This window comes from Suricata suricatta, chromosome 7, assembly GCF_006229205.1.
Source record: "Suricata suricatta isolate VVHF042 chromosome 7, meerkat_22Aug2017_6uvM2_HiC, whole genome shotgun sequence".
Classification (NCBI taxonomy): domain Eukaryota; kingdom Metazoa; phylum Chordata; class Mammalia; order Carnivora; family Herpestidae; genus Suricata; species Suricata suricatta.
Genome location: NC_043706.1, coordinates 126,279,086 through 126,295,324, shown reverse-complemented (window position 1 = coordinate 126,295,324; position 16,239 = coordinate 126,279,086). Strand labels below are relative to the sequence as shown.

Here is a 16,239-nt window from a genome sequence, read left to right as displayed (position 1 = left end):
TAAGATCTTAAATTAAAATGTTTTTTCTATTGCCTTCACCTGAGGGCAACATCTTGGTTGGTCACAGATAACATACTGTCTTCCACAAAATTCTATGGACAGTTTAAAATTTTCTCCTGTCATAAAAATCTGAAGCTAGCCCAAGTTTACACCTTTGGGGCCATTTTTCTTTTTTCTTTTTGTTTCTGTTTTCTGATTCTTGCTTATTGATTCATAAGAATATTTTATACTTTTGAAGTTCATAAACACTGCAATGATGTGTCTAAATGCCTCTTTTTTTTTTTACTAATTTTATTTTAAGTATGGCATGCCCTTTCAATGAGTCCTTTCTTTGTAACCAAAGATTTTTTTCAATTATTCTGTAAATAATTACTTTATTTTAATGGCCTTGGCCTCTGTCATGAGAGCACCTGTAATTCTTGGTATGCATGTGTTTTTCTGGTTGTTTCCCATTTCTGTAGTCTCTTTTCTCATCACTTTTATTTATTTGCTTTTCTCTCTGTATTTTGGGAGGCCATCTCAAGCCTATTCCCCCAAAATGAGATTAAATGATCACATTCACTGATAGTTTTCAATACTGGCTTTTTATTTAAATTATTTGTGAACCCATGAACAGTGAGATCATGACCTGAGCCGAAGCTGGATGCCTAAGTGACTGAGCCACCCAGGCGCCCCCTCCCCTATTCAAACCAGACTTCCAGTGACATTGACTTTGTCAGGAGCCCTGGGATTTCATTAGTTCTTCAGAAGAGTTCAGATGACTAGCCAGGTTAAACCAGAGATCCACTTAAATATTTCATTTAATGTCTTTCACTTGGTGTCTCTACCAAGTAGAATATTTAGATATTGAAAATACAGTTGTGAACAAGGCATACATGTCCCTGGTCAAATGCAAATAACAGTAAATGGAGAAATAAACAATTTTAAAACTGTATGATAAGCATGGTGACTGGAAAAATGCAATGTTCTCTAAGATCAGACACTTATCCTAGATTTGAATTTTATGGAAAGAAATAGTCTAAGCTAGAATCTGATGGATGAGTTAAATAAAAGTGAGCAAAGAAAAGAGATGGGAGGGAAAGAGCTCTCTAGAAGCACTAACCTTTAATCACAAGCATGCCCAGGTAACGAGGTCAGCAAACTTTGTTGGAGAGACAGTTGGTGAGAGCTTGGACAGAAGAACCTTCATCAGCTCTCAGTACAGCGAGGGCAAGAAGCTTTCATTTTTCTAGATGTGATGGAGGTCTCCTTCATGTAGTAGAATTATCGTTAATTTATTCATTCAGCAACTATATCTACTATTCCAATGCAGATTGTGATGTGGGGCTACAATACCACATATGAGAAGTATGGCCCTTTCTCTCGTGGATTTTATTCCTGCCTTGCGTTAGTGAGGTCTATGTGTAAGCTATTTGGTTCCAGTGATCTCTCTGATGTCAATCAGGTGAAACGTTTTGGTGGAACAAATCCACAAATAGCTAAGTCAAGAATAAATTAAAATATGTAGGAAGAGGGTAGGATCATTTTTAAAAGAACTTAGAAACAAAAGGGAAGAAGGGAATTGAGATAAAGAAGGAAAGACAGAGAAGAGAAACAATACATTTATGATGGAAAAAGCAAAGTATCATAAAAGGCTTCTCAAATATAACAGACTATAAATCTTTGATATTACTGTCTTCCTAAATTAGGTTTTGAATACATAGTATGCCTAGCTCAAAGCCTGGTGCATAGAGTTGCATGAAAAAATATTTTATGGAATAAATTAAAGAAAATAAGCAGACCACGACTTTATTTGATGTCCAGGGACTCATTTCGATGAAAATTTTGCATGAATCTCACTCCTGCCTTGATAATTACCTGTTACAGTGTTCCAAGGCCACCTTTTGCCTTTAATTCCACTGTAAGTTTTAGGACCTTGATCAACATTTTCAACCTGAAAACTTCAAGAAAATTGCTCTCACAACTGTAACCACCATACCATTTAGTTAAGAAATGGCTTATTACTGCAGCTAAAATCACAGTTATCTTCTTGGGGCAAAAAACTACTTTAACAAAAGAACAGGTGGCTCAGTTGGTTAAGTGTCCAATTCTTGATATCAGCTTAGGTCATGATCTCATGGTTTGTGAGATGGAGCCCCACATCAGGCTCTGTTCTGACAGTGCAGAGCCTGCTTGGGATTCTCTTTCTCCCTCTCTCTCTCTCTCTCTCTCTCTCTCTCTCTCTGCACTCCCAAACTTGTACTCTCTCTCTCTCTCTCTCTTACTCTCAAAATAAATAAATCAACATTAAAAAAGAATAGTTAGAAAATATATCCAATGTGTACCCTGTATTATATATTAGTTTCGATTAAATCACAAAGTATATATTGAGCACTAGGTAACTAGAGAAGTGCTTAATGCTCAATAGAAACTAATGATTTTAAAAAGAAGAGGCTGTAGCTCCTGCTCTTAAACATGTTGTGATCTTATTGTACAAGGCAAAATGAAACAACCTCATTATAAATTTAAAATTAGAAGAATGTGCTATAAAGAGAATTTAAAAATACATACAGAAGAAGGAATAAATTATATAAGATTGGAGGCGCAAGAAAGTGTTTACTGAAAAGATGACACTGGGGATGGTCTTGGAATATTACTAGAATTTCAAAAAATAAAAAAAGATCAGACACTATTCTAGATCAAAAAAACATCATATGCCAAGTCACAGAGGCAGAAAACTTATATGCTGTTTAGGGAAAAGTCTAGTTCATCTGGAGCACTAAGTAACACAAAAGCAGCAGTGGGAGAATCAAACCATGCTGTGTGGGACCATGAATTTTTCAGTAAAATCCACACACAATTTTATAAATAATGGAGAGCAACTGTAGTTGTTGTAAAAGAAAGGACACCATAAGAGCTTTTATTAGGAAAATTACAGGCAGTAATATATAGAATGGATTACAGCAGAGAAAGCCTGGAATTTAGAATCAAATATAATAGAAAAAAAATGTGTTGAGGTTTGAAGGCACCCAATGAATTGTCATGCTCTTTTCTCTGGCTAATCTCTGGATCAACTGAAATTGATAAAGGAGATGGAAGATGGGAATAATATGTATTGGAGGTCATGGCTTAGGGATGCAGCAATGACAGACTTCTTAACATGGAACCCTAGCATATAATAAACTTGGCCACTCCAGACTGCCCTACAAAACTTGTGGTGTAAAAGAGAAAAGAAGATGGAGGGGTTTAAATTAAAACTAGGGCCCTTTCTCCTAATACACTGAGGGAAGGACTGAAGAGTCAGACAGAAGTCTACACAGGTAATATAGAGGAGTTGTCTTTATGGGAACTTGGCAAAGTATTCCCTCATCCCCAATAAAATGGCTTCTATTTTCTTGGGGTAGGAGGAATGATAGCTAACATTTATTACCAGAAAAAAAAAACCCTCCCTAAACACTTTACTCACAGTGTATCATCCAATATTCAAGAAACTCTAAGATATAGGAACTGTTATTATTTTCATTTACAAGGTTGAAAAAAATGAGTAAATTGGGCAAGATGGCACAGCTTATAGGACAGACTCCAAACTGTATCTAATGTGATATGGTTCCACAGTTTTCTCCCCAACTACTATGCCAAGAGATGTCAAGATATGGCTCTGGAAAATGCGTCTTCTTCAGGGTAGAGCTTGCAGACAAGGAACCTGGTAAGGAGTCAAGGAACTAGAAGAGGGCTTTGTGAGGGAAACCACCTTAAACAAAATACCTCCTGGATAGTCTTGCTCTGAAGACTCAGATGGTTTCAGTAGACTGGTGGCGTGAAAGCTTGATTAGAGACACAGGAAAGAAAAAGTAGGAAGTAGAAGCAACAAGAATACATTTTCAAGAAATGTGTCATTTGAAGTAAAGGAGAGTTACAGTATGGAAGCTTATGAAAATTGGAATGTTGCGCAAAGATGTTTTGGGTAGTTTTTTAGGGTATCTGGGAATGTTTATAAAAAGAGAAGACACTTCCAGCGGATAAGGACAATTTGAAGACACAGATGAGAAAGAACAAATTTAGGGGCTTAGGTTCCAGAAGAGGCAAGAAGAAAAGAGACTGAGAAACAATCTACCTTAAAATCAGAGACCTTCTGGCGAAGAGACACACTGTTATTTGAAGGTAGAGAAATAGATGAGTCTCAACTAGATACACCTCAAACATAAATTAGAAAAACCACTCAGGATTTGTCAAGGATAGATTGAGCACTGAAGGCTTCAATCCAGGGGGGATTGCCACAATTCTCCTTGGAAAAGGGGTGAGGCAAGCTAGTATGGATGTGTTGTTGATCCAGTCAGTTGGGGAAAAGATACTCTTTTGACATGGTTGAAATAATACACAGTGACCAAAAAGTAACTCATAACACTGTAAACCTATAATTTTCTTGTGTCTGAACCATATACACAGATTCAAACCTAAAATCTAATGCTTTGGCTGCTGACTGACCACATACACATAAAAATGAAATAAAGCATTGAGTCAATTACTTTACTAATTCAAGCTACTAACTGCCCTCCCACCAATGAACCTATTATTTTACATCAAAATATTTTCGTACTGAAAAAAGACCAAATAGCTCTTTCAATACAAGAAAACTGAGAAAAGTTGTGCTTAATTTCAAAGTCATATACCAGAAAGCAAAAACAGATGCCATATGTAGGGAAATTATTCCATTTGATTTCAAAAAGGAAATCCTAGTTTTGCTGAGGCTTAAATCACACCTTATTCTCTTAATTTAACTACTTCTTCTATACTGTTTTCCTTTATATTCCATATGTTAAACTTCCTGATCTTTTTTAAAAGTTTATTTACTTATTTTGAGAGAGACAGAGATAGCATGAGGTGGGAGGGACATAGAGAGGGCGAGAGCGAATCCCAAGCAGACTCCATGCTGTCAGCACAGAGCCCAATGGATGGCTAGATCCCACAAACTGCAAGATCATGACCTGAGCCAAAGTCAAGAGTCAAACGCTCAACTGACTGAGCCACCCAGGCATGCCCAACTTCATGAATTTTTAAAACAATTCCATTGGTTAGGAAAATATGATTAACTATGTCTTTAGGTCAACAAAATGAAGGAGACTTCAGCTGTTTTGTCATTCAACCACTGTATGAAATTTTATTTGATGGGAAAGTGGGAGGTAGAATAAAGGGAAAAAGGTGGCATGAGAGAATTTTACATTTACAGAATGCTTACAATTTGCTGATATTATGCACAGTTTAATAAATGGCTTTGGCCTGTGCATTGAAACTCATTCATAAGTCATGAAATCAACTTGATGGCCCATGACCCAGGCTTTTAAAAGTTAAGTAGAATAAAATAAAGTGAAACAGAGTACCACACATATGCTAAGAAAAGTTTGGTTTAGAGAAACTTTTGTCTCAGTTACACATAACTACACACATACATACCCATCTGTGAATCCAGGTCATGTTATCAAATGTATTATTTTGCTGTGGATTATGGGCAAAACATCTCCAAAGTCATCAGTTTAATGTTTCCAGCTATCAAAAATACATTCTACTTTTCCCAGCATCCTAATTTCCTTTTGAAGTCTTGAGATAGAAATTTTTAGATTAAAAGAAATTCCTAAATCAGCTTCCTATTATGGAAGCTGAGACAAGTCAAATCAGCTAACAAGATACACTTTCCTGAAACTTAGAGCCTCAAGTAGGTCACAAAGTATGAAAAATATAAATAAGTGGCACACACCCCTTCTAATGGTGACATCCATACTGCATTGTTTAGATTAGGAGACCATTTCTGGGGTTCCTGCTAACTTAGTTTCTGCCCATTGCTGCTCATTCTCTAGATTCTTGTCAATATTTTAAGTCCTGACTTCTTTCTGATAAATCCTTTTTTTCTCATTAACTGGAGTCAATTTTTGTTATTCTAATTGAAGGATCCTACACTTATACATATGTGTTGTTTCACTTAAACCTCAACATTATCCTGTGATATATGCATTATTTTTACTTTACTAATGAGAAAAGTAATATTCATGGTTATCTGGTAATTTTGTCAAAGGTCTCTGGTGGGTGTGGAATTCAGACCAGGTCACTGAGACTTAAAGTTTATTCTCTTTCTATTAAATAATGCACACTGAGCTGGCAATAGCAAACAGTGATATATTTCATATGCAGAATAATTTTATGTGGAAGATTTGTCAGACAATAGTTCTTATTTTATTTGAGTGAATCAGAATCAATAGTTTTCTATTAACTTCAAGACAAAGTTCAGCAGTTTGGAGATTTACAGAAAGTTTTAAAATTATGCATGTTGAGAAAATACAGCTTAGACTGTTTTGTTGATATTTCCATTGCTTTTAAGAACGCTCTTTATCCTATTAGTTGCATCCCATTAACTATAAACCAGAGTTCTGAAACTCTCAAGATCTATCAAATGAAGATGAACAGCTCAAGAATTATCCTAAGGACTGCATCAGTGTCAACAAACAGACAGACTGGATAAGTCAGCCAAACAACAGTATTCTTCATCAACATTATAAGTTCTCTCCATTCCTCTAAATCTCCTCCCCCTCAAACATATACACTTAATCATTTATTCTTGTTAATTATTTTTGTGACCACTCCTCCTTTTTTTATACACAATCTATGATACAGTCTCCCATCTTTATTAGCCTGCATTATTAATAAGGCCTTTAACTTGTATTCCTAAGTCAGACTTCAATTTCTTCAAACCCATGTTTTCCATGCTTTCAGAATGATGATTCTCTGTCATTAATGTTTGAAACTTTTTGTGGGCTTTCCATTATTTAAAGAATAGGTTATAATATTTTTATTTTAATACATATTAATATTCATGAATATTTTAAAGCATGAGGTTTTTCGAACACATTATATGGTTTTATATCTGTGTTATTACATATGGTACAATCTTTTAATTATGTGGAATGAACTCCTTCAAATTTGTCCTCCTGGAAAAATCTTATTAGTCCTTAAAAACCCAGTGTTGATGTTACCTCCTCCAGGAAGTTAATCACACTGTCCTTTGTTATCTCTATTTTTTGTATGTACTGTCTGTTCTTGTTCATTTATTCAACAAGTATTTTACTGAGGCAATATTCTACACTCTGAGAATATGCCAGTGAGCAAAACAGACAAAAAATTTAACTTCACAACACGAAATAATCAATAAGGAAGTGTAGTAAAATATATCAAAAGTAAGATATATATAACTTCTTAGGGAAAAAAAAGAAAGAAGTATTAGAGAGGGGGGGGATGAAATTTCTATTAAGGTAGTAAGAGAAAGTTTCACTAAGATGCATTTGAGGAAGGACATAAAGGAGGGGAAGATATGAGCCTTGGGAATATCTATGGAAGAACATTTCAGGCAGAGGTAACTATAAATCCAAAGGTACCCATGTAGGAATACACTGGACAAAATCAAGAAAGAGTGACTAGGATCAGGGTTAAAAGATACAATCAGAAGAATTCAATAGTCTTTCAGGTTTTGCATCCCTCTCTCTCCCCAACTCTTTTTCCCCCTTCCCCTCCCCCTGGTCCTCCATTAGGTTTCTCCTGTTAGACATATGAGTGCAAACATAAGGTATCTGACCTTCTTCACCTGACTTATTTCACTTAACATGACACCCTCGAGGTCTATCCACTTTGCCACAAATGGCCATATTTCATTCTTTCTCGTTGCCGTGTAATACTCCATTGTGTGTGTGTGTGTGTGTGTGTGTGTGTATATATATATATATATATATATATATATATATATATATATATCCCATATCTTCTTGATCCATTCATCAGGTGATGGACATTTAGGCTCTTTCCATGATTTGGCTATTGCAGAAAGTGCCACTATGAACACTGAGGTGCATGTGCCCCTATGTGTGAGCACTTCTGTATCCTTTGTGTAAATCCCTAGCAGTGCTACTACTGGGTCATAGGGTTGAAGGGGGAGGGAGAGGGGGAAGGGAGGTAGTGGTAATGGAGGAGGGCACTTGTGGGGAAGAGCACTGGGTTATATGGAAACCAATTTGACAATAAACTAATAAAAAAAATACAATCAGAGACCAGGTCATGAAGGATTTGGGCATGAGCTTTGAATGAGATGGGAAGCCATGGGAAGTATCAAAGTAAATAAGAGATATGATCTGAGTTGATTTGTAAGCTCACTCTGTACAAAGGCTGCCTTCATCCGTATGCCCCAATCAAATGCTAAGACAAGATTAGACAGACAAGGTGTCTTTACTTCATGTGATGCTGGTGAACAACTGTGAAAACAGAGAGCATCTGCTGCTTTTAGCCTAAGGTAGTTTCTGACTAAGACCTGCCAGATATATACAGCAAGTCTGTCCTTCACTTCTAATATTTGCATGTTAGGTCACAAATAACTTCTACTTTCTAGCCCTACTTTCTCTAGGGGCTGTTCATTTGTGAACATGTCAGTCACATCTGAACATAAAATTAATGCAAGGATGAACAAAAAGGGATCTTGAGGTCAGAAAGGCACTATGCTAAAAGTATTGGGAAACAAATTTGCAAGTTATTTTACTGATGGAGATTTAGAGTTGGAGAAACAAGGCTAGTGGTATGGAGTTGATATTTAAGTTGCCTGATTATGAGAAGGTAAAGGAAGAAAGTTGCATAACATAATTTTACTGTTTCAATGTAGGCAATTCTCTGATTATATAAATACTCTTATTTGGAAAGAGATAGATGATTATTATAGTTGCTACTTAAACTTATCATCTATCTTCCAGTGATCTTGTTTGTAAGCCTGAAATTAAAGAAACTCACACTAGTGCTTCATTAATCAAATGACTGCATCTGAACCTGGAAAGTAAAATGTTAGAAACCCTAAAGTTCTTTAAGACATTTGTCTTGCTAAAATAGTCCCATCTGGGGGTGCCTGGGTGGCTCAGTCAGTTAAGCCTCCGACTTCGGCTCAGGTCAGATCTCACGTTCGTGGGTTCGAGCCCCGCGTCAGACTCTGTGCTAACAGCTAGCTCAGAACCTGGAGCCTGTTTCCGGTTCTGTGTCTCCTTCTCTCTCTGCGCCTCCCTCTCTCATGCTCTGTCTCTCTCTGTATCAAAAATAAAATAAAACATTAAAAAAAATAAAAATAAAATAAAAATAAAATAGTTCCATCTGTCACCTTAGCACCAAAACTAAAAAAAAAAAATTAAAAAACCCCACAGGAAGTTATGGTATGCTTTTCCTCACCTTTGTATAATAACTTCATAGTTCTCACTTATTAAAATATGTTCAGTAATATGTTTCTTAACTTTCTCAGCTACATAACTTATCATGGCATGGTACCTGCACAGAAAAGGTAGGCAAAATATATATGGAATGCACACTAAGGTGAGCTCTGGAACCAAATGGGTTCAGTCCTGGCTGTAGCGCATGCTGTGTGATGTTGGTCAAGTTATTTTACCTCTCTGTGACTCAATTTTCTTCTCTGTTAAAAGAGGCTAACAACCTACCGTACAAGTTATTATGCTAATTAAATGGCATCATAAGCAAAGTGCTTAGAATAGTGCCTAGAACAATATAAGAGCTCAACCCTAATGTTAAATATGTAGAAAATATGTAAAAAGAAAACTGGGTGATACCAAAATACCTGTGTAGTATAGCAAATGTGTATATAAAGTCTTCAATACAGAGAAAAATTTAAATAAATACATTGAATCATTTATATGCCTGCCTCTATTATATTTTCCACCAATCCAATTTACTTATCTTGGCAATAATGTATATAACTTTTCTCATACCTTGGCAACTCTTCTTTCATGAGCCCTAAGTTCTTTCACCAACAGGGCCTTTTAGAAACGGAAGCAGCCACACTGCTATGGGCTACCCTATAAGAAGCAGGGGGAAAAGGAAGGTAGAAAGGGATGAAGGAGCAAAGGAGGAAGCCTTTATTGAACAACAAGCTCTTGTCTAGAGCCTTGTGCATCACCAGAACAGAGGACATGCTTCCTCCCAATTTTTAAGACCCTGTATCCAACAAAAGATTCTTAGGGAAACACCTCATATGGTTCTTGTAATTTTTGTACAGCTTTATTAAGAGCAAGATGAGTATCTAAAGGTAGGTTGATTTTATTTTATATATATACATCTATATCATATTATGCGTTATTATATATAACATAGTATATTTTATAATATATGTTATAACTGGTTATATATTATATACAGTATATAGCATTGTATAATGTAGATAAAATTTATATGATATGATATATACACATATAAATGTATTTCTTAAGCTGCATTAACGTTGATTCTTCTAAAGTAGTGAAATATCTACTTTTAGAATCGTTCATTTACCTTTTCCTAAAACCTGCTTCTCCCATCCATGCAGCTATCTCATTGGGTTACAGGCAGCCAGGTGGCCCCAAGACCCTTGCCAGATATAAATGGACACTTGATCCAAAGCCACAACAAACAGCCTCTCTTCTTGGGGAATTTAGAATTGGGGCTGAGAGAGATATCTCTTCTTACTAGAAGATAGATCCTGTATTATGTAAATGGGTGCTTATTTACAGTCATGTGAGCTAAAGGAGCTTCTACCATGTGAGCTAAAGGAGAAGAGGAAACCTATCCACAGAGGGAGAGGGAAGTATTTGAGGAGGGGTGGTGATGAGGAAACATCCTATTGACATTTATATGCCTGGTACCAGCTACTTTGCTGATACCTAGATGTGGTCTTCCCCTTATTACAAATTCATTTTTTCACCTAAACTAGTTCAAATAAGTTCATTACTAAAAGAGCCTTTATTAATATGTCCAGTTTAATAAAAGTACAACATATATGAAATATTTATTATGTGTTATGTATTGAATATACAAAATGAGTAAATACGGTTCTGACATTTTGAAAGTTTCATTGATCAAAAAATAAGAGATGTAAAACATATATAACTGTTACAGAACATGGTAAACATGTATTCTAGGGATAGCTGTTAACAAACAATACTTAACCCTTGGTTTCTCAGCCTAATTCCTCCTTTGATCTCCTCTATGCTGAGGAGTACAACCATAGACTCACTCCCACAGATTATTAGCTCCACCTTCCAAAGCTATATCAGAGTCATCTTTTTCACCTGGATGGTGAGCTCCCTGTTGAGCCTGCCCCTCCATAGAAGCCTGATCTAGGAATTCTACTGCCTTCCCAAGCCAAATAATCTGTCACCAAAGCTATTGCTCTCAGCTAGAGCAAACTACTCTGGCACAATCGCCTGAGCAGCAGCTACAAACCCATATGTCACAGAGTTGTTAAAAGCCAATTGGTCCATATACCAATGATAGGGAATATTTCACAATAGCTGAGAATTTATTTCTGGAATTTTACAGAATAAGATTTCAAGCACAAAAAGAAAAGAGACCTCCTGTTCATTTGTTCTTGTTGACTCTAATATTTGTAGAATTTAAAAATCATAAAGATACTTCAGACTTGATTAAAATGAAAAGTTAACATCAGATGCTGTTTTAACAGGAGGAACATTGGGAGGTTAAGGAAAGTTGAGCTATGAAAACACGCCTTGCAGAGCACAATTCAATGAGCTAGACCAAATCTTGTTTATTGCTAAGATAAATATTCACAAGTTACATCTTTTGAAGGCACTAAGACCACTAATATCACACAGTTGAAGAAAAAGGTTCTATCTTGTAAGATTTATACATTGGACTTGTATTAGCTATTAGCAAAACATTTTGTTCCTTATAGGTTTTTCAATTATATTTTATTTTTAATTATAATGACTAATTGTCATATGAACATTAATCTTGAAACTAGGCAATGCAGGCATTTTGGGAAAATGAATGCACTCACTATATGTTTGTGACAGAAAGATGGAAGTTTTGAATATTTAACCACTCTCTATGATATTGCTATAATTATCTCGGTCTGCACAAAGTCTGGACATATTCTCTGGACTTTAGAAACCACCTATTTCTATATTTACATCAATTTTGGTAATACTAATACTATTATTTACAGTAACTAAGACAAATATTTTTAAAGCATAAAGAATGTCAATTTTTAAGGTGTTTATAAAAACAATGAATTTTAGAAAGCCTAATTTCATTTCCAATGTTTTTCTTGGTGCAATCCACTGGACCCAGATGTCAGTTTTATTTGAATAGCTCAGAAAGAAAATGATTACAAATGCTTTTTGATGAGGATACAGTTCCTCTTTTCCTTATACCTACCTCTTGCACATTTATATTACCATTTATTCCCCTAAACACAAAGGAATTTGTGGATCATTTTTTAAACTACCTTCCCACACAATTATATTTCTGTTTTCAATGGTTTGCTTACTTTTACTCATTATGAAATGTTAAAGCACGAATAAGACACAAGGAACCACAATTAACCTTAAACAAAAGAATAATGCACTATTTTACCAAACAACAAAACCACTCTTATTATTAATAATTCATAAGAAAGGCAGTAGCTATCAATTAAGAAAAAACCAAACAAATCAAGTTGGGGATAGAAAATGCAAAACATGCACAGTCAATAAATTTGTAATTATTATTTGCTGTAAATTATCAGTGATAGGTGAAAGTACCCCAAGATATGGTTACAGCGAGAAGAATGATTAGTGAATGTATGTATGGCTATATTTTTGGTTCTGCTCCTACTTCCCAAAGTTAATAAACAAATGAGAACTCATTAACCAGAATCAGTAAGAATGGTTAGGAAATAAAAATAAGCCATCGCTAACCTAGGAAAGAGCTTGATCCAAAAGTCTTATTATGCTGGTTGAGTAGAACTTAGAATACATATATATTTAAAAACTATCAGCACTGGTCTGAATTCCTAAAAGCCTGCATAGCCAATTATGTAATTGAAATATAAAGAAGGTTAACTGTTGTCAACTGATCTAAGATCTCTTGGGTTCTTTTGGCTTATAACGGTGGCCTTTAAAGATCTGAGGTACTTAAAGTTTAATTACTTCTGCCAAACACATAGATATTTATTGAATAAATGTTTATTAGGAAGAAGGCCCAATATAGTTCGTGTGTTACATTATTTAAGGCAAAAGATTCTCCAGTTTTCTGCCTTATTTTAGGTGCTCTAATTAGACCTGGCCTGAGAGTATTTCTCAAGGCAGACATAGGAACATTCCAGAGACAGGATTCAGTTTTGCCTGTGGCTTCCATTAGGAAAGCAGTAATTATCCTAAACCAATGGCTGGACAGAGTACCATTTAGGAATGGAGTCTAGAAACTTTCTTGAGGCTACAGACCATAGCCATTACTAGATTCTTATTCCCTATTTAGAGTGTCTCTGAAATGTTTTAGCTGATCCATATCTTGAGTACATTTTATTTCATCAGTGAAAGCCCATTTACTAACACTCATTGTGCTAATTAAGATAAGTTTCATTAATATAAATCCATTTCTGGCATTCAATATGCCTTTTAATGAAGCCTCCTACATTAATGAAGATCTAGATTGCCGCTAAGGGTTTGTTGCCTCTGCCTCTGGATTACCTCTGGATTACCTCTGGTTCTATCTGAAGATCAGGTGGCCTTTTCAGGATTGAGCATGATAAGCTCATAAACTCATATCATATGTATTCTCATTGGTAAAGAATGCTAGTGTGACCCCCCAAAATTTCTCTTCTTGCATTAACCATTTTTTTATACCTCAGATTGCATCATTTCAGGGTCTCTCATATTTAGCATGCTGTAAAATTCTTTCTGAAAGAGTGGAGTTGGGAAAGGGACAATAATATTAAACCTTCAGACATAGAGCCATTATAACAAAGTGTTGCAGGATAGAAGAACACAGTAGAAGCTGGCCATCACGCATTGTCTTTATTATCCCTACTACATATCAGGCAATTAATAGAGGAAAATAATCACCAGATTCAAGAGGATTTGGACAGAGCCCAGGAATTTTATGCAAGTGAACTTATAGTAGCTGAACACTTGAATTAAAAAAAAAACTTGTCAATTAAGGAAAATTTAAATATGCTTAACTGCTTGAGAATCTTCGGAGACAGGGTACAATCACTTTAGAAAATGTTCTTCTAAAAATTGCTGTCTATTGTCAACTAGATTTTTCCCATAGTCCTAATCTCTGTTTCTCAAGGATCCCTGACATCTGATCCTCCTCACCACTCTGATATTATAAAGCCTGGCAACATACTGCCATGGAGAGATCATAGCAGACAGAGCTGAGTACCAAACAGGACTCTACTACTTGCTAGGAGCGAAACATAATTTTCTGTGCTGCTCAGACTGTTGTAACAGAACACCATAGACTGGGTGGCTTGTAAGCAATAGAAATTTATTTCTCAGAGTTCTGGAGACTGAGAGTCTGAGATCAAGGTATCAGCATGCTTGGGTTCTAGGCAGGGCCCTCTATTGGGTTGCAGATGGCCACTTCCTCATTGTATCCCCACCAGAAAGGATGGGGGAGCTCTCTGGTATCTCTTTTATAAGGGCACTGATGCCTTTCATGGAGACTCCACCCTCATGACTTGATTACTTTCCAGATGTCCTTATATTTGTGGGGTGGTAGCGTTGTAACATATGAATTTGGAGGGTGGAACACAACATTTAGTCCAAAAAAGAGGTTGTAAATGTAAGTGGACTTGCCCAGTTCTACACACGCGGCAGGCACACCATAAATGGTAGGTGACATAATCACATCTTACCAGGAACTCTTCACCCCAGACAGAATGGCATTGTCACTGTACCCCCGAGCACACTGTGCTCATGTCTGACCCTGAAACTGTGCTCCAGCTATTCCTAGAAATGCTATAAGTTTTCACTACTGGTTTATAGTCATGTCAGCTATGACATCCTCATTCCCCTCAATATTGTTATGAGAAACTTCTTACCTTATACTGCCATAAATCTGGCCAAGAATTATTTCATAAGCCCTAAGATTTCCCTGGCTCTTAATCTTAACATCCCAATTACTGAACAAGTCACACCCTCCAGCATTAAACAAAGAGAAAAAAGCAACAGAGCATTTACTGTCTGTAGGTTCCCAAAATAGGTATTTTATTCAATCACTGCATAAACTTTCTCCCCTGCCAGGAGATGAAGATGCTGAGTAGGCCTAATATAGAGAAAATTTACCATAAGAAATGACAACTGAGTTACGATGAATTATTCAAAACAAGGCTACAAGCCGATGGGGAATCAGCTGGGGTTGCAGAAAGAACCCAGGTATGGATGAGATGATTGGAGAACCCTGGGAACCTAAAGGAAGGCATTGTCAGGTAGGAAGAGGGGTCAACTAGTACTCCTAGTCACAATTTGATGCATGTGAAGTACTAAAAGAGTTTATATAAATCACAGCTTATAAACAAAATTTAAATGGATAGATAAATAAGTATATAGATAGATATAATTAGATTAATATATACAAGAGCCAATTTTAAAAGGGTACCAAAACCTTTATCTAATCTAATATTAATTCCCTTTTAAGAAAGATTTCGTTTCTGATTCTTCCCACAAGACTGTGAACTCCTCAAAGGCAGAGGCTATTTATTTCCCTCTGAGTCTCCAGATGATTCTCAAAAATAGGTTTATCAAAAGAAATAACATGTCAGGTATCTCCTATGTGTCCTGTTTGTTGATTGAAATTAGTGCCGATAGAATGGATGCTGCCTCAACTTTGTATTTAAGTAGATAGCATCTTTCTTCCATAACATCTCAATCTTGTAATGAGAAGCAGGTGTTCTCATTCCTTTGTGGATAAATTACAAAACAAAGAGGTGAACAGACGCTCAGGAAAAGCAGGCAGCTGCTGAGGCAGGAGTGGATTTTGGTTATTCTGTGTCCCTGGCTAGCAGGCTTTGCATGCTGATTTCCCTGCTGAATCTGCTCCAACAAAACAGCCATTTGCCAGAGGGGAAGCTGTGCCTCCTTAATAGTGGACCCACATTCAGCTGTGAAGTTCAGGTTTACTGCCTGAGAAAGTTTATCTAGGGACAAAGTTAGCAGGGATATATGTGAATTCCTGGCATTGAAAGCTGTGCCACAGAGAATGTCAGTAATTTCAGACAATTTATGTTCTATTGGATTAGCCCCAAAGCAACACAGCTTTAAAGACATCATGCTTGAATGTGAGACAGGAAACCATCAAAACCCTCGAGGAGAAAGTAGGGAAAAACCTCCTAGACCTCCACCGCAGCAATCTCCTACTTGACACATCCTCAAAGGCAAGGGAAATGAAAGCAAAAATGAACCCTTGGGACTTCATCAA

General features: G+C 36.3%; 1 protein-coding gene across 3 annotated transcripts in view; it reads right to left on the bottom strand.

Annotated features, from left to right (window-relative positions):
* Positions 1-16,239, bottom strand: part of GRM1 (glutamate metabotropic receptor 1) — a 401,855-nt gene that overhangs the window by 163,426 nt on the left and 222,190 nt on the right. The gene's annotated exons all lie outside the window — the stretch shown is intronic.